Raw genomic sequence first — 27,843 nt, 5'->3', positions numbered from 1 at the left:
TTTACATATGCTATAATGTTATCTAAACCTAATCTTAAACTAATGACCTTCAAGAAATTATCTATTACCTATTGGTTAAATAATGTTAATGTAAAAGCTATGTGAAGCAACTTGTTTTGGCCATTATGACTGTAGCAGAGAACAACACTGAACAAGAATTTTGTTTTCTCCCCGCTTAGATTAAATGGGAGGGGAGATATCACTTGCTACTTCATGTGTATATCTGCAGAAGGCTTTTCCATTGGCATCTGGATATTTCATGTGTTTATATTGAAATTTATAAATATTCCAAACATGCTCTTCTCAGGATGCTGGATTTGTGATTTCTTCCTAAGTCTTCCCCAGGTTCAGTCATCATTTTTATATAGTATCTGTATCGGTTATTTGTCCCATTTCTGTTACAAAATGTCCAACAATGTCAATTGAATGAACGGACGTTATTTTTTGCATCACATTTTGAGATCACAGTTTATCATGATAGGGAAGGCATAGCAGAAGAAATATGAGGCAGCTGGTCACATTGCATTTTCAATTAGGGAGTGGAGAGATGAATGCTGGTGCTGAGTTCATGCTCTATTTTCCTCTTTATCCAGTCTTGGGTCCCAGGCCAAGGAATGATTCTGTTTATATTCAAGCTGGACTCCACAGCTCAACTAAAGTAATCAGGAAAATCCCTAACAAAAATGCCCAGAATTTTGTCTTCTGGGTGAGTCTGGATTCTATCAAGTTGACAATCAAGGCTAACCACCACACTATGCATTCTATACATACAAAATGCTTCTCTGTTTCACATGCTAATAGAATGGAGCACTAGCTCTTCTGTCCTGTCTCAGCAATGGTCTAAACCTCTGTGTCCTTCCAAGTCTATTATGCTGACATTGTGACCCAACATGATGGAATCACAGAGTGGAGTGTTTGGGAAGTAACTAGATTTAGACGAGGCCATGGAGGCAGAGCTGTAGTGAACGAGATTAAAGTGAACTGGAAGATCTCTTAGCTCTCTTTTTACCACATTAGGATAAATGAGAAGTGAACCATCTCGAACCAAGAAGGTCTTTAGCTGAATCCACTGTGGCCATTTTTATTGCTATTATTTTTTAAATGTGGACTCTGGGTATCAAACTTGCAACCTTGTGCATGCAAGGCAAGCACTATAACCACTGGACTGTCCTAAGTCCCTTTCATCATCTCTTATCAAGTGTAATGTAACTGTAGTGTGGCCCCCGTCCTCATTTTTGACAGCTATTCTATTTCCAGAGTGGGTCTCACTGCCTGCTTTTCCTCAGGCAGCAGGTTTTGAGAGTGCTGCACATCCTCATCGTTCTTTCAGTTCTTCCCTCTACTCTGTGTTTTCTATTAAGGGTGTGATATCTCAGGTTCTTGCTTCTGCCACCACAAGCACTCACCACCTGGTAACATTCGCCAAAATAAACTCACCCATCTTTAAATTTGCCTTCGGTTGTGGTGTTTTATCACATCGACAGAAAGGTAATTAGCACTCAGGCTGATACACAGTCACACCCAGCTTTTGTACACAGGTGCTGGGATTTGAAATCAGGTCATCATGCTTTTTCAGCAAGCCCTGATACCTACTCAGCCATCTTCCCAATCACTGTTCCAGGGAATCCTATTTCTATATCAATTTAGTTAGTTTTATTTTGCTTTATATTAGTCTCACCTGTTTATATGTATGTGTATTTCTTGTGTACCTGTTGCCTGCAGAGGCCAGAAAAGAGCATCAGATCTCCTTTTTGAGCTGTCATGTGGGTGGTGGGAACTGAATTTAGCCCCTCTGCAAGAGTAGCACCATGTACACTTTACTGTGAAGCCATCTCTCAAGCTCCCACACAGATAATTATGAATGAGCCCTATAGGGTGAGAAGATCTTCTGTCACTCAAACCATCATAATGATCTCAGTGTGGAATAAAAAATATATTTAGCAGTTGTTGGTAATAACACCAAAAGCCATTAGATATGCTGTCCAAACAGCATTGCCTGCAAGGCTCTCCATGCTTAGGTGAAAGTTTAGAAAATGATTCAACTCTCAGATTGACAATAGAGAACAGTCCAGCAAAGCAAGTTAAGGTATGACATTATGTAAAATACCTTAGGTGAGGCATTCCAAACACTTGTTATTATATAGGAATGAAATGGGAACTGGACCATTATTTCCATCAGGGAGGGGAGGCTCATGAAACTCAGAAGACAAACAAATGGTCGCCTGTCTGGAAAGTGAAAGGTTGGAAGATGCTCCAAGACTCTTCCCCTGCTTTATCTAAGAATTAAACAACTGCAGAGGCAGGAGACTCTCACCACCCCTGCTGCAGGGAAGATATTTCTCAGACTGCCTGCAAGCTGTTCAGAGCTCCAGGGGAATAGCTTGGTTATGCTGGGGTGGGCTTTTTAGTAAGGCAGAAAACTATTTTATTCACTCCTGCTACCGTAGGTAACCTGTCACCCATTCATCTGTTAGTAACGCTGATATAAATTCATTGGTTTACCAAGTTGGGCATTGCAGTCAATGCTTTGGTCTGGTCTAACATAGGCCGCTTTTCTGGTGTGAGTAAACATGTGGAAACATGCCCAGGAAAACAACATGAATGTTTTTTAAACTATGAATTTACTATATAAAGATTTTCCAAACAGGTAGATATGAAAATACTGTTAGTTCACATAGGTGAATGTGAGTGAAAATTATTTAGTGACAAGGGTGGCATTATAACACTGATTGCTTCATTAGTTGTCTAATGCTATTCCAAAAGATGTCAGATAAGCAGAGAACAATCGAGGAAATTCAGAAACCTAGTATTTATATACCTTCACCTGTTTTTTTTTTTTTTTTTTTTTTTTTTTTTTTTTTTTTTTTTTTTTTTTTTTTTGTCTTTTAGATATAACACCACTCGGTATTTGCTGTAACTGTCTCACACAAGCACATGTGTTTTTGCACATTAGGCCCTTGGCTAGTGCTGACTTTTAGAAAGGTTGTCAATCCTTTAGGACTTGGAGTCTCACTACAGGAAGTAAGTCCCAAATGGCCAGATTTGAGGATTTATAGACCAGCCACTTCCTATTCACTTTTTGCTTCTTTGAGTGTGCATGCAATGTGACTAGCCAGGCTCTTCATCCTGCTACTGTGTTATCATGCCTTACTTGCCTGATGCAATGTCTTCCCTGTGATAATGTACTGTATTCTGGAACTAGGAGCTAAAATCAACCCATCTCTGTCAACTTACTTTGGTCAGGGCATTTTCTCAAAGCAAAGGAAATATGACTAAAACAACATGCTACATTTTATATGTCATAAATAAGTTATCTTTAATGGAAATAAACACCTTAAATAACACATCAAGCTTCACTCCACCAAAAGTAGTGGAAGGGTCTGGGAGTAGAACTTATCCAACCATTGCTGAGTCCACACAACAGAGATGGGTTTTCTATTCTAGAAGCCCAGTACAAGCTGCTGGAGATAGGAAGTTAAATCTGTCCACAACCAGAAAACCAGCAAGGACTTCTTCCTACCTTAACTTCAGCATTGTGGAGGAGGCAGTTTTGTTTCAATGTATGTGGCCTTCTGACCCAATTATATGGGTCCTGGAAAATTAAACTCTGAAGAACTAAGCCATTTATAAGTCATCTGTTTCACATAGAAGTTTTTATTTCTTTCATGTAATTCTCAACCTTGGCTGATAGGCTTAGAAATGTATGTATTAGATACAAAGAAAATGAAAACCTGGAATCTGAGGCAGGTATTTCACTGAGGAGCTCATGGCCACTTTATTCCCTACTTTATGAGGATAGACAATTAATACAGAATCAAATATATTTGCAACTCTTATGTTTGGATAAATGTTCTGTAATCCCATGTGTTAAAGTTTGGACTTCACCCATGGGCAACTGAGAGGTGGTCTAAAGTTTGCCAGGTGATCCTCATTGGAAGGCTTACCACATGAAATTGTAACCTTGAAGGGGTAGTAAGACCCTATCCTCTCTTCTTCCCTTCCACTCCTGAATCTCTCTGATGTTCCCTGTTTTCCTTACTATGTGCTCCACACCAAAAATTGCTGCAGCACCACAAGACCAAAGGCTAGATTGAAGGCCAAGTAACTATGGCTGGAAACCTGTGAGATCAACCTTTCCTTTCTATATGTATACACCTCAAGGAGTTTCTAATGGTGAATGAAACCTTTTCGTGGAAATAAAACCCCTAACTAAGACACCAAGCTTCATTACACCAGAAGTAGTAGAAGGGTCTGGGAGAATACGTGTGTGTGTGTGTGTGTGTGTGTGTATAGAGAGAGTATATATCTATATCTATATCTATATCTATATCTACATCTATCTATCATATATATACATGTATATATATATATACAGAGAGAGAGAGAGAGAGAGAGAGAGAGAGAGAGAGAGAGAGAGAGAGAATATTGTTAGCAGAATCACATCAGGAGATTTGATCAGGGACAAAACAAGAGCTAGTTCTTGCAGGGTTCTGAAATTTGATGTGAAAAGTTTAGTGCTTTTACTCATCCTGAGATAAGAATCCAAAGAGGCTTGAAGTTGAGAAAGGAAATAACCTGACATGAAACCTCCTTTGGAAGGGAGGAACATGGGAGACAAGAGAGACAAAGGTGATTAGTAAAGGAACTACTAGGAAAAATATGATGATTTAGACAGTTTAAACAGTTTAGATCAGGGAGGTATTGTGGAAGGCTGCTATCATTCCAATTCTGGATCTTTGCTACTGGGAACATCAACTAAATTTGCTGACTGACTGTGCTGTGAGACCAAAAGTTGAATCCTGAATGAGAGCAGATGAAGATGGTAATTTCTTCAAAAACCACATCCAGACATAGTCATAAAAACAACCAAGCAAGCAATCAAGCAAGTAAAAATGAGACAGATTCTTACAAAGGAGTATTTGAAAACTGCTCAATTCAAGCTGCCAAGGTTACATAAGAGAACAAGGTAAGTCTGACGAGCAAGCACAGCTAAGGAGGATATGATGGGACACAGCTACAGTTTGGGATTTTATAGTAAAAATGTAAAAGACTAGTTGGCTTAAACAAGAAATCATAGTGAGGCAGAATAGAAACATGGGAATTTTGAGAACATGGGAAGGTGATCCTCCCCGAGACATCTTCTTGAAGTCTGTAACCAGCACTGAAGAATTTAACATAGTTAACTTCTGCTGAACACCTTTATTCTTTTCCCAGGCATAAATGTGCACTTTTTAATGGAAAAGTACCAGAAATCCCACTTACCAGCAAAGGCAGTACAGTAAAGCCCTATGGCTTTTGGTTTTGCTTTATCAGATTGCAGTTCTACTGAAAGCATCTCCATTGATTGATCTTATAAAAAAGAGAGAGAAAAGAAAAGAAGAGGCAAGAGAGGTTTCTTAGTAACCTCCTGCAGTATAATTTGACAGTCACCAAAGTATTCTACATGGCTAATATGACAATTAAATTGGAATCCTCCCTTGAGGAGCTTGTACCCACTATTGGGTACACCTTACTTCCCCCTAGAAAGCACATACCCACACTTGAATGTTATCTTTCTTTCTGAATCCCTTTCTTTCTCTCTTATCTTTTATGCTTAAGCCTATTAAAATATCTATTAAATCACAGATCTGCTTCACATGATAGCTAGTCCTGAGGTTTTCATTGTCCAGGCCTGGAATCTCTGTTTGGCCTAAGTAGTTCCTGAGATATTTGGACAACTAATCCTAAGGCTGCAAAAGGTGACAATGTGGATCTGTGTTTGCCACATTACCACTGACAGTAGATTAGAAGAGTGTTATGATCAACATGGTAGCAGACCCAGTGTATGGCAATGACTCTTCTTGAGTAACGAGTGGCATCTGTTGCTGTTTCCATACATGGTGAAAAGAGTTTCCTCTGTGGCCTGCGTCCCATCATAAGGCCAACAATGTAATGGTAGGGGCTCCACTCCCATGACTCTGCTGCACATTATATTAGAACTTCAACATGTGCATTTAGAGGTGGCATGCCCCCTAGTCTGCAGTTAAAATATATCATTATACACTGGGATGGAAAAATGAGATCTAACTTTCACAGAACCAGAAAGTGCCATGCAGGCTGCCAAGGGAGGAATGCAATTGATTGTCCTACTCAGCTGTTATGTCTATGAATCACATCAGTGACAGGCATGGCAAGATATCCCTAAAGGTGAAATAGTTGCATGCATATCTTGGCTAATTAGACTTAAGGTCAAAAGGAAGGAAATCATATCTGGTACAGGAAACCTAGCTAGCCACACAGGGATAGGGAAGTCATGGATATTAGAGAAGAACCTACCATCACCATTTTACTACACCACCATAATCCCTAAACTCATTCTAAAGTGTATCCTTATACCACAGATACATGTGGATCTTACTTCTCATCCATGAAGCTTCTTGTTACAGTAGTTTGAGACCATTACAGAAATCCACACTAGACAAAATGTTGATATTAGTTTATTGTGGGGTTCCCAGTTCCAACAGATACATCTACAATTCCTGAACCTAAGGCTCTCTCTCTCTCTCTCTCTCTCTCTCTCTCTCTCTCTCTCTCTCTCTCACACACACACACACACACACACACACACACACACATTAATCAAAGAAATAGAGGCCTTGGAATTGATACAGAGTGAGGGGGAACATAGGAGGGATTTGAGACAAGAAAGGGTGTAAATGATGCAATTATATTTTAATTAAAATTTCAAAAACATTTCCAAAAAAGAGAAAGGACAATATGTAAAAGATAAGCAACCAGAAGAAAATTAAGAGCATCCATTAAAAATAGTTTAATACTGCTTCAGTGATTATTCCAAATTTACCATGCTAATATATTTCTAATATAAGCAAAGGTGGATGATACTATACAAGTATGCTCTGAATATCTTTACATATGTTTATTATTAAACAAAAAAATAAAACTTATATATAGAAGCATATGACACACACCTACAGCAAGATGAGATTCAGAAACAAGAAATCAGTCAGAAGCACATGGGCCAGCTAGCCTAGAGTATACAGCACTGTATACTACTGTAAACAGCAGGAGAGATCTTGCCTCAAAATAAACAAAGCAAGATGGACAGAGAAAAAGTTATAGTTTGATGCCACATGTGTACTATGGCACCTTAGCCACCTTCTCATATACACACACATACACAGAAATAATAAAAAATACATACATATACATATATATGTGTGTGTATATATATACATACATACATATGTGTGTGGGGTGTGTGTGTGTATGTATGAGATACACAGTGCCTTTTGCTGAGACTATCAGAGTGGCTGGAGGAAATGTGGATTTAGAAATTGCATTGTGTATAGAGTTTCTTCCTCCAGCCTAGATGTTCTCCCAGTGCATCTTGGGACCAACCAGTCTGAGGTTTACCATTACACATGTAACATAAACAATAATAGCTAAGTCAATGGAGTTCTGGGTGTTGTAGCAAAGTCTCCTAGGTGAATTGGGTTGTGGTGAAGGTTTTGAAGAGTTAAGAAAACAGCACAAGTAGACATGGTAAAGCCTTCCATTTGAAGGAGCTGGATTTTTCTTTGATTTTCAACATTGCTACTCTGTATGTTATCTCATCTATGTCATCAGTAACTCATGCCATTTACTAGAGTTGTCTTGATTAACTTTTGTCCTTTATTCATGGCCATTTGCTTTCATCTCCCTTGAAGCACGCTCATTATTAAGTCATAGATAGCTCTTTGGGGACACATCAATGTCTTGAGGAATTCTTTCCCACACTATGTCTTCATCCTTTATCTCCTTGTTTCATTTGGCCACAGTCAGCACTATCTCCTCTCTTGTGAACCTTCTCAGAAGAATTGCACTGCTCTCATTACTATTGCAAATAGGAGATGAGAATACCCACTATCTACAGTCATTGTGCTTCCAGAAACACTTAAAATATTTCCTTCAAATATTCTACATAAGTCAATTAAATCACAGAGACAGACATGAACTCTGAGGTCAGAGGTTCTCTCTTCATGTATCCTCCTTAGTTAGCTTAGTCTTTGAAGGGCCTTATAAATGTTGGCTCCTGATTCTCAGCACATGTGAGTAATCTCTGTGCAAGCTAGGAGCAGGCAGATTCCCAGAGCTGACTGGTCAGTCAGCCAAGCCTAATCATTTAGGTCCTTGACAGTAAGAGAACCCACATCAGAAAAATGTGGTAGATGGTTCCTAAGGAATGGCACCAATGCTGACTTCTGTCTTCCAGATGTTAGTGTAGGTATGTGTTCCTGAACACACGCAAACATGTACATGCATACACATATGTTGTATATCAGTGTCCTCTTGGATGAAACAGTCCATTTTGGCAGAAAACTCTATAAGACACATCAAAAAGACACTCTCTGACCTGTTAAGTTGCTTGTTAGCTGTTCAAGTGTTCCAAGTTCCCAGCTTGTGTTAACTGTCACACATGCTAGGGTGGGTTTGGATAATGCATCTGTCTTTGAATCATTTCTGCTCATGTAAGTAACCCCTCACCTGTATTTCTGCAAGTAACCTCAATAAAATTCATTAGGTCACCAAGTTAGTCTTTGGTGTATCTGTACTTTAGTCTGTCATGGGATCCCTTTCTGGCATTAGTAGACATATGTATAGCATCTCCCCAGGGATATCTCACAATGTCACCAAGAAAATAAAAGAAAAAAATAGATTTTACAGAACATCTGAATTGATGGTGTTTGAGGCTATTCAGTTAATTGTTTTTCATTTGTGCATGTCAATATAAAACATGTGATTATTTCACTTCCATGCCCTGTAATTAAGGATTTAATTTTCCCTAGGTTTTCAATAGTACAGCCAATGTACAAGTAATTATCAGAAACTTGAATATTATTATTTTTATGGATTTGAAGCCTATATTTAAAGTTCATAAACAAGAACAGAATTGTTTTATTCTGTCACATGAAAAGTAATAGTAGAAACTATGAGTACTTCAGACCAAAGTATTAATTATTTAAACACAATAACCAGGGTCTCATTTGCTACCAATGTAGTTGTATGACCAAACTGACTTGAAGTACATGACTTGCAGTGTGTAATCTGACATTCTGACTGACCTTCCTGTTTCTCAGAAGACATTGACTCTGAAAGCAACACACCAGTCTTCCAGTATGCTCTAATGTTAAAGCATTGCTAGATAAGGAGAGTAACAGGCATGCTAAGTAGGTGTTTTGTCTAATGCACAGTTCCATTTTATTTTCCCTTGTATAGGTATCCTTCTGCCTCTATGAAATCTGAAACATCATTTTAGTACCTTAGTGCTTCATTTTTGTAGTATGTCTATGTTTGACTTTCCCTAAAGTGGGTTTCTATTAGAATCTCCCTCCCTCCCTCCCTCCCTCTCTCTCTCTCTCTCTCTCTCTCTCTCTCTCTCTCTCTCTCTCTCTCTCTCTGTCTCTCTCTCACACACACACACGTGTATACACACATAGATATAGATTATAATAGAAACTGTGCATGTGTGTAACATAAAACATACTCAAAAATATGGTATAGACAGAAGATGAAGAAAAGACTGATCATGATAATCATTCTCATGTTTTTCTCCTTCATATTTACATGGAATGAAAGTCTATCTTTGTCTTGGAAAATAATGTGGTAGGTAAAGAAGAGGGCATATGAACATAGGTTGAGTGATAGACCATGTAATTATCAAGCACTCCAATTTCTGTCTAGTCCTATGAAGACTGTACTGAGGGAGGAAGCTGATAAGAAATGTGACTTAATTTAAGTGCAGAAAAGCAAGAAAGAATCTACAAAAAGCTAAAACTAAACCCTGCATGAGAATATGAATAAGCACAAAGATATGCCTTCCATGTGGGTTCTCACTGCATGTGTGTCCTACAGTGAAGTTAGGAAGCAAAATTTGGACCAGGAGATATTTTGGTTAGCTATGTTTTCATTATGATATTCTCCTGTTGTGAAGATTTATCATATTATTTGGTAGCTTGAGACATATCTGATTTCATGTCAACGATGGCTTCAAGAAAGAATAATAATTTTGCATGAAATTATTAAAGTATGAGCATTTTTATCTCATTTACAACTTTAAATGCCTCAAATGATAGGGCATCTAAAATAATTTCACAAAAAATTTCACTGCTTGGCAAGAATATCCTCATTCCAAAATCTTTGTGAAACATTTGAATAGTCTAAAAATGAACATTTGACAGAATCAATTTCAAGAAAATTAGTTTTATTAATGTGTTAAAAATTAATCTATTAGTCAGGGGGTTTGTGGTTATGATGGTGGTGATGATGGTGGTGGTGGTGGTGGTGGTGATGGTGGTGGGGTATGCATGTGTTTGTGTGTGTGTGTGTGTGTGTGTGTGTGTGTGTGTGTGTGTGTGGTGTGCATGTGTCTATTTGCAGGCATACTTGCCTTGTGTAGCTCATGTGTGGAGGCCAGAGGTCAATGCCAGGTACCATGCTGTCTCTCTCCACCTTATTTGTGGATACAGAGTATCTCACGAAACCTGGGATTCATCATTTCAACTAGAATGGCTTACTATACTTATTTGGTCCACATAAAATTTGAACACAGGATTCTGATTTTTTCAAGATTAAAATTAAAAGGATTAATGACAAGTTTTCTAAAACTATATACCCAGAAAGCCAAATAGCTCAATCTGTGTGAAATTCTTGTCGGAGATGGTGATATGATCATTTTTACCAGAAATGTCTCTGTAAATTGCCATGCAATTAAACCAAAATCATTTATTTATAAATCCTAATTTGTGAGACACACAGCATATGTTTTCCAGTCTATTTAATTTCCCTAAGTACTCTCTTGGACATTTTAGTATTAACAAGATATTTCTTTCATTATATCTTATAGGCTTGAATAATTTGGCTATAATAAAAATGATGAATGAGTCCAAATGGAGATTGTGTATGTCTGTCTTGTATAAGTACTATGTATATGGAGCTGTTCTCAGCCCATGATAAAAGTTTCCCCAAAGAACAGAGAGATTTCCTGCTGAGGTTACTTGAAATGTCAAAGCTGCATTACTGCACCAGCAAGAGGCTCTGAGTGAGGATATACAGCATGCTAAGCATCCTGTGAAGGGTACATCCACCATCTTCCCCATACAGGCATATGTCTTCTCAGCTGTCAGAAAAATCTCTTGATTGCTTGCCTGTCCTTTCCTTATGGTCCCTGGGGAGCAGAACAAAAAAATGATAAAATACCCATGTCAGATACCTATGCCATCTCTGCCTAGATCTCTACAGCCATCTCAAGAGTGTAAATCCACCCTCTTTAAACATCCTGACTTGGCCTCTTCCCTGTGGGCCTGCTGGCTTATCCAGATGAAGAGCTTGTCTTCTCTGCCTAGGAAATGACAGACTTAAAGGATGGGGAGGTGAGCATAGTAGTTTATCTAATGGTCTAAATATTTTGTGACTTATGCTTGAACTATGGAAACTAGAAAAACAAGACACCATAGTGTACTCAGAGGCATTACTGCATTGGCCATTCTTTATTGGCTTTGATAGAAGCTTTGAGTTTGGCACTGAGTTTGTTTGGGACAGGTGATCTATATCTAGGGATGGCTGGGTCAATTGTTTCTCTCTCTCTCTCTCTCTCTCTCTCTCTCTCTCTCTCTCTCTCTCTCTCTCTGTGTGTGTGTGTGTGTGTGTGTGTGTGTGTGTGTGTGTGTTTATGTGGAATTTGAGCACCAAATTCAAGTCTTTGACAGTCAGCTCCTTTACCTGCTAAGCTATTCCACCTTCCTTTCTACCTTGTATTTTGAGTCAAGCTCTCAGCCTGCAATGTAGTTGAAGATGATCTTGAACTTCCAATCCTTCCATCTGCCTCCTGAGTTCTGAGATTACAGTTTTGCTCCACCATGTGTAGTTTAATTCAGTGCTGGATTAAATCAACAGCTTTTTGCAAGTTAGACAAGCACTCTACCAACGAAAACACATCTCTACCTTGGAGTTGAGTTAATCACTTGATTTTAGAAATTAAGTTGCAGATAAACTATGCAACCTAAGAATGAAAGAAAAATATTCTTGTAGTGAGCCATGCTCTTTAATTTTCTTTTAAAGAATTTTTTTTATTATTAATATGTATGTGTGTCAGTTGTATATGTATGAGCTCAGGGACAGTTTCTGGAGTCATTTCCTCCCTCTACTATGGAACCTGAGGTGAGTGCAGGAAGTGCCTATTCCCATGAGCCATTTCCCCACCCTGCAGTAGTCTTACTTAAGCCAGTTATAGGCTACCTAACGACAGAGGGGCTGTCTTCAGTAGTCACAGGAAGTGTTCGCATATTCCCAATTTAGGCATGTGATAGGATTGCATTTCTTTATTCTCTCAACGGAGCTTACATGGGCCAAGGTAGAGAATGGATTGGTTATCAAAACTAAACCACTTCTCACATTTTCTGGGGAAGAATGTATTTCTTGCCTGTTCAGGTTCTATAAACAATGAACCCAGAACCTTAGGTCTCCTTCTTTCATACATTCCTGATAAACACTTATACAGGTCTGAATGATTTCCTAATGTTTTCCAGCTCTCAAGCCACTCTCCTTAGTTCCCCATCACTAAATTTGGGAAATCCATGATTTGGTCATGTTCATTTTTATACAAATATATAAAATTTATGGATATTAAAAATGTTTTATACAAATATTTATCCAAAAGAATCCCGTTTCCTTTATACAAAACTCTGCTTGTAGAGAAAAGATAGTCAAGTCCAAGAATTAATGAAAATACATCCCATACTAGTTGTGCCCTGGGACTTAGTGTTTGAATACTCAGGAGCCAATAACTCTACTTCTAGTTCTATTTATATGCTCACTTTGGAGGGGAAGAAGAAAGTGTAGTATATTGGAGTACATAATAGATACCTGGAAGGTAGATTCTGGAGCATTTGATTTGAAGATAGCCATGAAACTCAGTCACAGGGGGGCTAAGAAGAGGGCTCTGTGGGTAAAGCACTTGTTTTCCAATCAGACCTGAGGACCTGAGCTGGGATTCCCAATACCCTGTAAAACTCTGGCCACGTGGTGATCATTTGTAGTATAGATGGGAGATAAAGGGATGAAGACAGGAATATACCTAATGTTGACCTCTGGCCTCCACCTACACAAGTACAAATACACAGGCTACGGCATCCATCTGTGTACACATACAAACTTTAGCCCCAACCCCTGACACACAACACACACACACACACACACACACACACGCACGCACGCACATACACACACATGCATATACTCTCTATAGACTTCTAAATCAACAACAAGTGACACAGACAGAAAATATAAAATATCAGGAAACAAGCGGGGCTGTACGGGAAGAGATTGGAATATTTGAATGTGACACTCACTATAAAAAGTTATCAAGTGTCTTTAACAATGACCCCAATATGGAAGCCACATTATTCAAATTTTTAATTTTTTTTTAAATCAAATGGCTTTCAAACTCTAAATATAACTGATGGGTCCATAGAAATCTAGAGGATATACACAGAGGAAAGAGACCTGCTTGCATCTTAAGGTAGAGAAAGGATGATACAGACAGATCATCAATTGACAGGAGAGAAAAGCTAGAGCTTCTGAGATGGCTCAGCAAGTCAAAGTGTTTGCCACCTATCCTGAAGACCTCAGTGTCATTCCCTGGCATCCACATAGTGAAAGAAAGAACTGACTCCCAAAAGTGGCCCTCTGAATTGCACTCACACACCTTAGCATCTGCATACTCACCAATTCCCCAAAAATAAATTTAAGAAATATTTTTTAAAGCAAGACTTCTTTTAAGTTAGAAAACATTAAAAAAAAAAAACAACAGTTCATGACATGGCAATAATGAGCAATAATTGTGTGCTACATGTATTCTACAAAGTAGCTTTTTATAGGGATTAAGAACCTTAAGGTTTTCAAATCAAGTAGTTTCCTTACCACTGTTTTCAAACATCCAAACAAGAGAAACAAGATTAACGAATTCATCTGAAGATGAATTGCACACTTATCAAAACTTGAAACTTACCAATCATGCATGGCATATTCTTTTGAGAAACTTAGGACAAGCTTTTAGGGACACTTTTGAGGTGGGCGCCAGAGGCTGGCATGAGCTCGGCTTATGGGAGAACTTCAAATGCCAACTTTAGGATTCTAATTCAATAGGCTAAAAAAAAAAAAAAAAAAAAAAAAAAAAAAAAAAAAAAAAAGCATATAACATGAAGTTGAGAAGGAGATGTTAGGAGATGCTGGAGCTCATGGGATTGGAAGTGAGCAGTGAGAGGTAGATACAATGAAGGTACATTGCACACATTCATGAATTTTCAAAGAATAAATAAAACATTATAAAAAGAACTTGGAAAAATCAAAAGCTTTCTTCCAGAATCCATATGCATATTTTCCATTATACAAGGTCATGTGCTAAACTAAGATAGTTTCACACATGTATACATTGTACATTGATCATGTTACATTCTTATTGATTGAGATTAAGCACTACAAAAGACTAAAACCAACATACTGCACACAAGCAGAGACAAACAGATCCAGGACAGGCAATACAAGCAAGACATTTCTGAGTGTGAAACTGAATTTAAAAAAAAACACAGAGAAACATCTCACCCAATGTTTACTAGAATACATTAAAATGGGCTTTCCACCCCCAACTGTAATATTCTCTTTTCCATTTCAAATGCTTCTGGTAGTGACTTTTTTTCTGCTGGTTGACTCATTTGAAATAACTAACTTCTATAGAAAAGAGGCTATAATATATAATCCTCTTTCATGGTTGTTCAATTTTTCTGATCTTAAATACAGGTAAACTGTATTGTTCTACAGAGTATAGTAATCAATGTCAAAAGCTTCCAATATTAACATGCGTAGGAAAGTCTTGATTGCATTTCTCAGAAGGAGATTAGAAAAATAATTAAATATCTTGCTGTGTTTTAAATTCTCTAATCTGAAGGCACATATAATGTTGTTTATGGAAACAGAGGTTAGGAAAATTCTCTAGTCTTTGTTTCTTTTTGACTATTCTTTAGAGCAGTCTTCTCTCACATGGGTATGCATGTGTCTATGCATACTTATCTCTCTCTCTCTCTCTCTCTCTCTCTCTCTCTCTCTCTCTCTGTGTGTGTGTGTGTGTGTGTGTGTGTGTGTGTGTGTGTGTGTGTGTGTGTGCAAAAGCCAAACTTCAACCTTGGGTGTTGTTCCTCAGGTGCTGATCATCTTACTTTCTTAGACAAGGTCTCTTACTAGCTTGGGACTCACTCCACAGGCAAAAGCCAAACTTCAACCTTGGGGGTTGTTCCTCAGGTGCTGATCATCTTGCTTTCTTAGACAAGGTCTCTTACTAGCTTGGGACTCACTCACCCATCAGGCTATGGCTGGGCTGCCTCTGACAAGAATCCTCCAGTCTCTGTCCTCTCTGTCTGGGATCAACAAGTGCTCACTGCCACGCTTATCTGTTTTACAAGTGTCAGGGGTCAAATGCAGGTGTTTGTGCTCACTGGGCACATTACCAGTAACCCACCAAGCCATCTTCCTAGCCGCCTTGCTGTCACTGTACAACTGGGGTTCTTAATCCTTGACTAGAGGACAAAGGTTCTCTCTGCGGAGCCTATCAGAAACCCTGTGCTGAGGACTTGATTGCTCTTTCCCTTTGTGCCCTTTTCTATTTACAGATTCTTTCCTTTTTGCTCCCCAACCTCAGTGCCATCTCAAGAAACAAAAAAGCAACAAAAACAACAACAACCAAACCAAACAAACAAAAAGCCCCAAACCCCCAACATCTAACTTATTGAATTTTGATAACTGAGGAGATTCATAATTATATCTATCTCTCAGAGCATTATGACTTAATTAATATACCCTTCATGAGACGTCGCACTGTGGGAAGTGCACAGTTGCACTGGTTGATGGAAATTAAAATGTCGTGAAGTGCAGAAGCCTGAGCCTTTTGATTGTGTGTTTTGAATGTTTAATACAGACTTTTTCTTCCTTCAGTTTAATTTGTGCACAGAGTTGGTCTCCTCTCTTTCAGCAGTCTTCAATAGATGATGCATATGCAGGAGTACAAAGGCATATATAAAGGTGAAGTTCCCCAACGTACAATGATGGACATCAATCACAGCTGGCTAGTCCTGGCCTAAGGCTTTTTCCAATCACACATGTTATTATATTTGCCCTATTTTGCTCAATTATTCAACTTAAGAGCATTACAAAATGGATTGGAGGAAGGTTTTTTATTTTACTCTTTCCAAGAGTTTGGAGATCCAGCAGCAAGATTCTATGTTATTTTCAGTCACTCCAAATAGGAGAGTTTATCCACATAGCCTTTTATAAAAAGTATGTGGTTGCCTGTTACTTAGAAGAAACTTTTGCTTCCTACAAGTGAGAGCTTCTCTGCTTCCATCCCTCAAGCACCCTAATAGGAAATTATAGTCAATGAAGTTTAACCAAACTGCTGCAACCATTTCTAAGGAGATGGAAATTGAGCAAATACAGGAACACGGAGTCTGATCTGCTGCACACTAGTTAGCCCAGGCTGGTCTCAACTTTACAGTTCTTTTTGCATTGTCTTCCTAAGGGCTGAAATTACAGAGATGTACTTCTCCCTTTGCATCTTTTCACTGCAGAACTTTAGAAAGAGGAAGCGATTACTCAATGAATAGATTAAGTTACACAGATAATTGATAGATCATAGGTAGCAAGATCCATACATGAAAGATAATATGTGTATAGATAGATGATAAATCAGTGAGAGAGAGGGAGAGGTAGATAATAGATGAACAGATTAGATAGATAGATAGATAGATAGATAGATAGATAGATAGATTTTCCCTGTGTTGGGGACCAGTGGGACAAGAAACAAGGAAAAGGTAAATTAAGTAACTTGGCCAAACTTAGGAGGAAAGGGCAAACAAAAAAGCTTTTAAAGCACTGATTAAGTCAAGGGGGTTAGAAACACTTGAGAAGGGAAGGCTGAAGACTCAATTTTTCTCTTTTAGATTTGACTTTTCTTTGTCTAGTCTTTAGGTAAAAAAGAGTTATATGATTTAGTTATTTTACTCATTTACAGCCAAGAAAATATTTGAGTAATTATGGGACAAATTCAACCACAATGACCTGTCCCTTGAATTATGGGCATAATAAACCATTTCTCCCTGTAGCTGATTTTGCTGGGGCATTTTATCACAACAGAAAATAAACTAAGACACTAGATATCCTTGATAATACATGAAGTTTGCAAAAGGATGTTTTTCTGCTTTTCATTATCAAATTTCTATATATTGTAAGCATATAATACTCCGAATATTCTATTCAAATATTTCAAGTAATACAAACAATAAACAAGAAATTTTTATCCATTTTAGCACAACAGTGATGGACATTTTTAAATAATACAAGAAACTATGTTAATAGTATTAATACATGCTATAACAGTGAAGAATCCAGTTAACAACTAATGTATATGATAAAAATAGATCATATAAGTTACTATGATTTTGTTAAAGATGAATAAAATTTCAGTGATTAATATTCTATCATCTGAGCCTTGGGAGGAGAGGGTATGATATGATAGACTGTACATCTAAGAGGTATTGCAGTATAAAATGGACATGACATTTTTTTTAAACCAAAAAACCCCCACAAAGTTGGGGGTGTGGATCTGGAAAGAGCTGTGAGAGAGATGAATATAATCAAAAGACATTGCCAACCCAGAAGAGATATGAACCACATCTCAGATAAAAGATGAAGTCTTGATTTTGTTTCCCAGTGGAGATAAGTCCTCAGTTTCTGTAGACGGATTTTGAGTATCCAAATATCTAAAGAAGAGAAATTCTATGAACTAAAACATTTTTTCTGTTCACGTGGACTTGCAGACGTGCACTGGCTGGTACCAGGACTCCCCATGCAGTAGCAGCTCACATGGCAACATCCACCATCTGCTAGGTACAACCCCACAGGTTCTGGAACACAGACCTGCCAACACTGCTGTGTGATGAGATCGCCAGATGCCAGCCCATACTCACAAAGCTTCTGCTCCAGTATGGAAGGTTGAAGGGCAGAGTGCCACTCAGATAATCCACAACAAACACAAACAGAATCACAAAATCAACTATAAAACTGTGTAGAAAACCACAAAACTTCTCTCTCCCCAGGATCACATCACATATGCAGAAGAGAGAGCATTAGCTCCTTCCCTCCCCACTTCCTCTGCTCCGTTCCATATAAAGAATCACAAAATTTGAGTTACAAACATCACTGTCCAACAGATAACTTCTTGGGTGTGTGTGTGTATGTGCGTGCATGTGGAGTTGTTTGTATATGTTCAGGGGCACATGTGTACATGTGCAGGACAGACAGTAACCTAAGATTGCCTGTTTTTAAAACATGGCCTCTCACTGGCCTGTAACTGACAAATTGGCTGGGGTGGCTATCTAGACAGCCCCAGGTATTGGCACTTTCCAGTACTGGAATTAATTAGAAGTGTATGCCACCAAGCACTGATTTTTTTAATTTAGTACGGTTTCTGGAATATCAAACTCAGGTCCTCATGCTGGAAGACAAGCACTATATAACTGTGCTGGCTTCCAGTTCCAACTCCCAGCATATAACTTCTATGCAGCTTGAATTAGTCATGAATTTAAGGTTTAGAGTGTAGAGAGATAGATAAGTGATAGGTATATAACATGATAAAAAAATGGTAGATAGATTGGTCAATACATAGATAGTAGATAAATATAAATAGATGGTGGGTAGATAGATTGTTGATAGATGAATAGATGGATATTATAGATTAACTAGATAGAAGATAAATAGATGATAGGTAGGTAGATAGGTGGTAAATAAATAATAGATGATTAATAAAAGATGAAAAATAGATAACAGATGGATATATAGATGATACAGAAGTGAATAAATGGATGGCTAGATAGGTAGATGATAGATGGATAGATAGATTGTATTTGGCAGATGAGTGTTAATGTTGAGAAAATATCAAAGAAGAAGAAAACTTGGCACCTAGAGGAAGAGACTAGTGCCCAGAATCTCTAAAGTAGTAAGGTTAATTTAGAAGATAAAGTCAGGATAACAAGGAGGGTCCTGTAATTCTCAGCTAAGTGACAATTAAGAGCCTCAAGGGTTTTTTTTTTTTCTTGATTTCACTTACCTATTGCCTTGTTTATGTATTTACATTTTATTTATTTAAAATTTTTATTTATTTAAATGTAACTTATTTGTGTATGTATGTACTTTTGTATGCACACATGTGTATAGGTGTAGAGTGTGTGTGTGTGTGTGTGTGTGTAAGTGTGTACGTGTGTAATGCACATCAATGTGTGGATGTGTGCCCCATGTACACATAATCAGAAACCAGGACAGGATAGCAGGTGTGACACCTTTCTCATTGCCAAGCCTATTGTGTAATACAGGGTCTCACACTGGAGCAGAAGCTCCTTGTTTTAGCTAGGCTGTCTGGATAGAGAGCACCGGGGATCTGGCTATCTCTCCTCTATAGTCTTGGGGTTACAGCCATGCATAGCTGTGCCCAGCATTTAACATGAATTCTGGGATTTTGAATTCAGATCCTTATGCTTGCAGATTCAGCACTATTGCCCACTGAACAGTCTCCCCATCTGTTGTCCTGTTTATTTTGATACTTTTTAGAAATAACTCACTGGACAGTGACAGATTATATTATTGGTGTGTATGTGTGTGTGTGTGTGTGTGTGTGTGTGTGTGTGTGTGTGTGTGTGTATGAAATGTGAGATGCCATAGCATCCGCAGGAGTGACTGTGAGCTCCCTGATGTAGGCACTGGGAAATGAACCCAGGTCTTCTTCCAGAGCAAAAAGTACTCTGTAGCATTGGCCCATCTCTCCTGATCCTAAGGCCAGGTTCTGTAAAGAACTAAAAGGAAATCTGTTATGTAAATGTTCTTTTTAAAATTACATATCTGTAACTTCTTTTGTCAGGCTTAGAAGATTATAAATCCATGAAACTTTAGCCTTAGAGAAAAAAATTCCTTTCCCTGCTTCTGATTAACCATATTCAAAAATAGGAAGGCTTAATGCAAAGGCTAAAAATAGGAAGAGGAATTGAAGACTGTAAGGGTCAAAGATGAAATGTAATTTTTTGTGGATATATTAAATACTTTCCCTGTTGGGGGGGGTTAACGTTGATCCCCAAGGCAGACTCAAATTAGAAGTTTCTGGTTTTTCTGTCCTTGAATTTTTAAATCCTGTACCTTGTGACTTGGTGAGTTTGTACCTACTTAGGGCTCTATTAAATCTCTTTGTGCCAAACAGAGAGTGAGTGGCTCGGAAAATAATTTGTTCAGCTATTCCTTTCTCTTTACCTCTTTGCTTGAGGATCACCTCCCGGTGGGAATATTGCAGCTGCCTTATGAATACAAGGCTTTATACATTTGACAGCTATTCAAAAGTGCTTAACATGGATTAAATGCATATTGGACAATCATATATTCTACAGGGAGGTAATCGACTTTCATCACATGACATCTTCTAGTCTCATTAAATCCTTGAGATGTATTATTTGCATATTAAGTATTTTTTCCAGGAAATCTTAGCCAGAATAGGACAGTGCAGTGAGTATGTCTTATTGAAAACCTGTTTCCCAGATCTGTTATTTCCATAGTGCAGGGCTATTTGCCAACACAATTTACCACCTTAAAATATACTTTTGTTTTGATTACAAACAACATTAGACCTTGATTGTAATACATATACATATGTATGCAAATGAACCTACTAGTTTTCTTAGTTGTCAGTTTTTGTAATTTTTAGCCTTGAAACTAATTAATGGTTTAAAATAAATAAATAAATGTTACATATTCGTAAACATTTATGTAAAAATTATTTTTTAAAAAGTGCTTTCATGTTTTAAATTTGTAACTATTAGTATTCCAATTTGTTCCAAAATGACTTATCTGGGACATTGCAAAGATCCTGAAAAAAATAACTCATGATCTGTATTGTAGAGATCTAAATAGATTCATGTTATTTTAATAAAATTACTACTTTATTCAAACTGACATAGATCTTGGTTTCATTTTCTAAGCTTTTTCTTTCTCTGGATCTTATATGTAGGTTTACAGTGATTGCTTAAATTATTTTAGTAAAATATAAGATCTGTCTATATCTGAGTCCATTGCTTTGATCTATGGGCTTCCAGGTGTTCTGATATAACCTGTTAATGAGACTACTTTTTTCTGTATTAAATTTCCCTTTTCATTTTCTAAAAACAATTTAGCTGATTGTGTTTGTTTCATATATTTATCCAAGTCTTATTTCTGGGCTTTCTGTTTCATTGACTCATTCATTCATGATTCAGACAAAAACTTAATTTTATGAAGTACTGTTCAAAAAATTCTCAAAGCAAATGGTGTGTTCTCCAGTGTTCATATTTTCCTTCATAATTGTCAAGGCTATTTATGCTAGTCATTTTCTAAGTTCATGAGACAAATGACCAGACCAAAACACTCTAACAGTGAAAGGCTTATTTTGGCTCAGAGTTTGAAAGTACAATCTTATCAAAATGGAGGAATCATTGTGGCAAGAGCAGAAGGCAGAGGGTCACATGACATCCACAGTCAGGAAGTAGAAAGATGATCAGTGCTGCCATTCAGTTCTTTCTCCTTTACATTCAGTCCAAGACCACAGCTGATAGAATGGGTGTCACCCTGCCGGGCGTTGGTGGCACACGCCTTTAATTCCAGCACTCGGGAGGCAGAGCCAGGCGGATCTCTGTGAGGCCAACCTGGGCTACCAAGTGAGCTCCAGGAAAGGCGCAAAGCTACACAGAGAAACCCTGTCTCGAAAAACCAAAAAAAAAAAAAAAAAAAAAAAGAATGGGTGTCACCCATATTTAGAGTGGGTCTTCCCATCTCAATTAATTCAATCTGTAAACTCTCTCACAGATATATGATACTTATCTCCATGGCAATTCTCAGTGCTATCCTGTTGAAAATGAAGAGTAAGCATCACATAATTGGAGAACCATTTTATTTCCCTGTAACACTTAGAATATTTGTGAGTTACATAAATCTCCTCCTTATGATTCCCTGAATGTATAGACTAGGTTGACTGTAATTAATATATTGAGAATATTGAAACTACTCATGTGTGAGAATAAAATATTGCTGCAGGCCACAAGAAAATGTAACAGAATCCAGCTACTAAGACAAAAGCTACTAATTGAAAAGGTCAAGGACCTTCCCGAAGGTCAAGCCATGGCTTAAGAAGTCTTGGTGATATTTTAGCTTTTGTATGTATATTAGCTGGTTCCTACAATGGTTTTCTTGTGTGCTTCCAAGAACTCCTAACTGTGTATTTATTTAAAATACCCATCAAGCATCCAAGGCCAAAAGATCTCCTGAACTAAGGTAATACCCTTAGGGAAACAATGCCTGTCTTCTAGGTCAGGCAGACAGCTATATTTCTTGTGCAATTCAAGCTGAGATCCTCCTTTCTTACACAGCTTTCCTAACATTATAGACTCCTAATATCTCATCTAACCACTTCTAGGAATGTAGATTGACTTGAGCACATAAGTTCCCTTTCTGATATACTAACCAATATTAGGTCTCAGTTGACCTTCTCCTTTAACCACTCCCTTTTTGGGTTGTAAAAGAAAGCCTTACAGTCACTGCCTGAGAAAAATCCTTACCTGCCTTTATGACCCTGTAGGAATTCAAGCCCGGTGATCTGGCTGGAGGGCGAAGATTGCTATTGCTTGGGTTTATAACTGTAAACCTCAGAGACTTAGAGAGGATTTTGAGGATTTTGACTGGAGAACTAGATGGGAAACTAGAAGAATGAGACGGAAGATGAGGAAGAGCCAGATGGGAAAGAACGAGATGGGTAAGAATGAGAATTATTTTTGGGAAATGAATCTAAGTACACCAAGCTCTTTGTCAAGCTACTTTATTCCTCTGGGATAAAATTCTATCTACACAGCTTCAGCTGGATTCCATTACACTTACCTGAGGCTTGCAGCAAAATATCTCTTCATTTGAGTATTAAAACACTTTCAATTGATGTTTTATGTTGTTTGATACACAGACTGTATTCATATTTTTATTTATTTACTTTAATAATATATCTTGTTCTTGGAAAGTTTCATTCATTTATACAGTCTGTACTGATCATATACATCTACCAAAACCTCTGTCTAATATTCCTGAATCCTACTTTGATATATTTTAATATTTCTAATAGATTTCAAACAGATGATATAAACTTTCAACAAAGTAGCTAGATACAAGGTTATCTAAAAAATCAGTAGCCTTGCTATATACTAATGATGAATGGACTGAAACAACACCCTTCATGATAACTTCAAATAATTTAAAATATTTTGGGGTAACTCTAAGTAAGTGAAAGTCATGTGTGATTAAAACAAAACAAAAAACAAGAAAAAATCCTTCAAGTCTTTGAAAAAAGAAATTGATGAAGATATCAGAAGAGGGAACTATCACCTATACTAATGAATCAACAGGATTAATATAGTAAACATGCCAATCCTACAAAACCAATTACTGATTCAGTACAATCACCACTGAAATTTCAATGAAATTCTTCACAGACCTTGCAAGGATAATATTCAACTTCATTTGGAAAAACAAAGAACCCAAGATAGCTAAAACAATCTTCAATAATCAAAGAACTGCTGGAGGTTTCACCTTCCATGATTTCAAGTTGTAGTACAGAGCTATAGCGGAAAAAAAATCTCATAGCATTGGCATAATAACAGACACATTGATCAATGGAATTGAATTGAAAACTCAGACATAAATGCACACACCTATGAACACCTGATTTTTAATAAAGAAGCCAGAAATACACACTGAAATAAGACAGCATCTTCAACAAATGCTTTTGTTCAAACTTTTTTTGTTCTACATGGCTGCATGTAGAAAAATGCAAATAGATCAATATTTATCACCATGCACAAAATTAAATCCAACTGTATCAAAGACCTGAACATAAAAGCATATATATTGAACCTGATAGGAAAGTGGGAACAGCCTTGAACTCACTGACAAAGGATAAGACTTCCTGAACAGAACACTGACGGCACAGGAACTAAGAGAAAGACTTAGTAAATGGGACCTCATGAAACTGAGGAGGCAAAGAACATTCTATACAATAGGAAAAGACTTTTACATACTTGACATCTACATATAGAGAGCTAATATTCAAAATATATAAAGAAGTAAAAAAAAAACAGAAATCAAAAACCCAAATAACTCATTTAAAATAGGATGCAGATATAAACAGAGATTTTTCTATAGAGGAAACTCAGATGGCTGAGAAAAACTTAAAGAAATGTTCAACATACTTAGCCACCAGGAAATTGCAAATCAAAACTGCTTTGAGAGTCTATCTTACACCTGTCAGAATGGCTAAGATCAATAACACAAATGATTTCTTATGCTATCAAGGATGTGGAATAAGGGGAAAACTCATCCATTGTTGGTGGGAGTGAAAGCTTTGACAATCACTATGGAAATCAATATGATGGTTCCCCAGAAATTGATCTACCTTAGATCCAGCTGTACCACCTTTGGACATATACCCAAAGGACACTACATTCAACCACAAGGACACTTGCTCAATCATGTTCATTGTTGCTCTATTTATAATAGCCAGAAACTGGAAACACACTAGATATCCCTCACAGAAGAATGGGTAAAGAAATTGTGGTACATTTATAAAATAGAGTATTATTCAGCTATTTAAAAGAATGACATCATGAAATTGCAGGCAAATAAATGGAAGTAGAGAAAATCATCCTGAGGGAGATAATCCAGACTGAGAAAGATAAATATGGTTTGAATTCACTTATATGTGAAAAGTAGTCATTTTATAAATGATAACCAATGTAGAATCTTTAGACCCAGAGGTTAGGCATAGATGAAGAGACTTGGGGGAGCACACGTGGATCTCCCTGTAAGGGGGAAAATGGATTAGATTTTATTGGTGGATTGAAGGATGGTCAGAATTTGAATCAAAGAATCAGGTGGGGGAAAAGGAGGGTGAGATAGTGTTGAGAGCGGGCATTCTGGGTGAAACAGCTAGAAATGAGAATTTGAGGGATGGTATGGCAACCTCATGCAATAGAAACTCCCTAAAATACATGAAGGCAATTCTAATGAGGTTTCCTAAAATGGGGTGACATTCTCAACATTGTAACTCTTGTAATCAAAGGAGCCTTCCAGTAGCAGGGCTGCATCACATTCAATTGACTTGTTGGCCAAGGTGGTCCTGTGAAATTCCTCAAGCAACTCACACTGTTGCTAAGACGATGGGTTGCTCTCCACAAATTTAGTACAGGGCACCATTACTGACAGCATCCACACACCACATAACTTATTGAACATGGAGAAGTCAAGCTAGAGCCTATATGGAGCCTTCACTTCTATGATCTAGTGTCTTTGATGTGGGAAGGTACTCTGCAGACTACCAAAAGAGAAATGTAAACACCAAACCAGCCCAAAACATTGACCTACAATTTGTCTTGCCTCCAAGATATGCTAGGGTAATGATGGCACAGAACTTGTGGGGATATTTAACCAATGTCTGATTTGATTTAATGCCCACTTCATGATATGGAACCCATACACAGCAATGTCTGGGTGACCAAGAACCAAAGACGATAGCCCAAGGATCTATAGTAAAACCAAATTCTACTGGTCAAAAGATAAATAAATAAATAAATAAATAAATAAATAAATAAATAAATAAATAAATAAATAAAAGTACCAACAAAATGACTCATAATGATGTTCTGCTGAACTCATAGACCAGTGCCTTATTCAGTTATTATCGGAGAGGAATCTTCTTTCAGCAGATGGAAACAAATGCAGAGGCCCATATCCAGACATTATGCAAAGAGAGAGAGAGACTTTGCAAAATACAGCAAATTAGATATCTCCATCAAATCCTTCCCCTCAGATTTCAGAGAACTCCACAGAGGAAGAGATGGGAAGAGTATGGGAGCCAGGGGAGATGGAGGACTCCAGGAGAACAAGGACATCTGAATAAATTAAGTCAAGGATCATATGAACACATAAAGATTGGAGCAGCAAGCACAAGACATACATGTGTCTGTTCCAGTTCCTCTGCATATATATTATATTTTTCAGTATAATATTTACATGGGTCTCCTGAATGAATGAATTAATGAATGAATGGGTCTGATTCTTGGGCTGGCTAATTTGGAATCCTTTCCTTCTGTTGGATTGCCTTGTTCAGCTTGTAAAGCCTTGATGGGATGGTTTTTGTTTTACCTTGTTATATTTTATTTTGTTGTGTTTGATTATTGTCTCCTAGAAGCCTGTTCTTTTTTAATGAGAGACAGAAAAGGTTTGAATCTGGAGGGGATGGGAGATGGGGAGGGCCTGGAAACAGTATAGGGAGGGGAACAGTAATATTGTATAAGAAAAGAATATATTTTTGACAAATGATAAAAAATTTTAAAAATTGAAAAATATTCAAGTTCTGTTGCCTTGCTAATATAAGAATATAAGAATGTTAATTGTGTTGATGCTATGTATGGCAGTAATTGGATTTTATATATTAATATTATATCTTCTGAATCTGCTTAATACTTATAGTATTTTGTAGATTTTGCAGAGAAGTGAGGTATAAAAATTTTATGGCTTGTTTAAATATAGACACTATGCAGATTTTGAAGCTTTAATTTTAAAATTTTTGATGTTTTCATGTTTTGAATTTATGTGAGAATGTAGTCTGATTAGTCATTAGCAGTAGAATAAAATAAGCAATAATTAAACCATACTGTTGAGCAACACTCACTTTTCCTTTTAAAACACGTTTATTATACTTATTTAATTATTTGTTTTTTTTCAAACGTGTGTATACCTGTATGCATGTGTATGTGAACATGTGCATGTGAACGTATGCTCGTACCGGCGTGTGCGTGTGTATGTATGCTAGTGCTTGTGGAGGTCAGAGGACAACTTACATGACTCACAGTTCCTTCTTTCTACCATGTAAGGCTCAGTAATCCAAATTAGGTCATCAGATTTGCCATTGGGTGCCTTTAACCACTGGGCCATCTCTCAGGCCCTGTATATTCTTCACGGGTAATTTTTCATGTATTTCTCCTATTTTTAGCTCTTTTCTGCTGTGGGATGTTCTGTATGGCAAATGTGTTGCTTTGATTGGTCAATAAATAAAACACTGATTGGCCAGTGGCTAGGCAGGAAGTATAGGCAGGACTAACAGAGAGGAGGAAAGAAAGAACAGGAAGGCAGAAGGAGACACTGCCAGCCGCCACCATGACAAGCCAAATGTGAAGATGCTGCTAAGCCATGAGCCACGTGGCAAGGTATAGATTTATAGAAATGGATTAATTTAAGATACAAGAACAGTTAGCAAGAAGCCTGCCACGGCCATACAGTTTGTAAGCAATATAAGTCTCTGTGTTTACTTGGTTGGGTCAGAGTGGCTGTGGGACTGGTGGGTGAGAGAGATTTGTCCTGACTATGGGCCAGGCAAGAAAACTCTAGCTACAAATGGTGCCCAACGAGAGGGCAAGAGTTTCCACCTAAAACCTGAGAAAAGATTCTAAAACGGAGCTAAAAACAGCTTCCTAATTGTCTCTCTCAAATGAGCAGCAGCTTGCCAATTTGAGCTACTGGTGGGTTCCTGGCCTATGCATTCGACCTGCAGTATGGCAGGAATGAGGCCTCTGCAAGTGGCACATTAAGCTGCGTGGTGGATTTAGCCTTTGCTAGTAAAAAAAAAAAAAAAAAAAAAAAAAAAAAAAAAAAAAA

This window comes from Peromyscus leucopus, chromosome 15 (assembly GCF_004664715.2).
Source record: "Peromyscus leucopus breed LL Stock chromosome 15, UCI_PerLeu_2.1, whole genome shotgun sequence".
NCBI lineage: Eukaryota > Metazoa > Chordata > Mammalia > Rodentia > Cricetidae > Peromyscus > Peromyscus leucopus.
Note: the sequence above shows the minus strand (reverse complement) of the source record.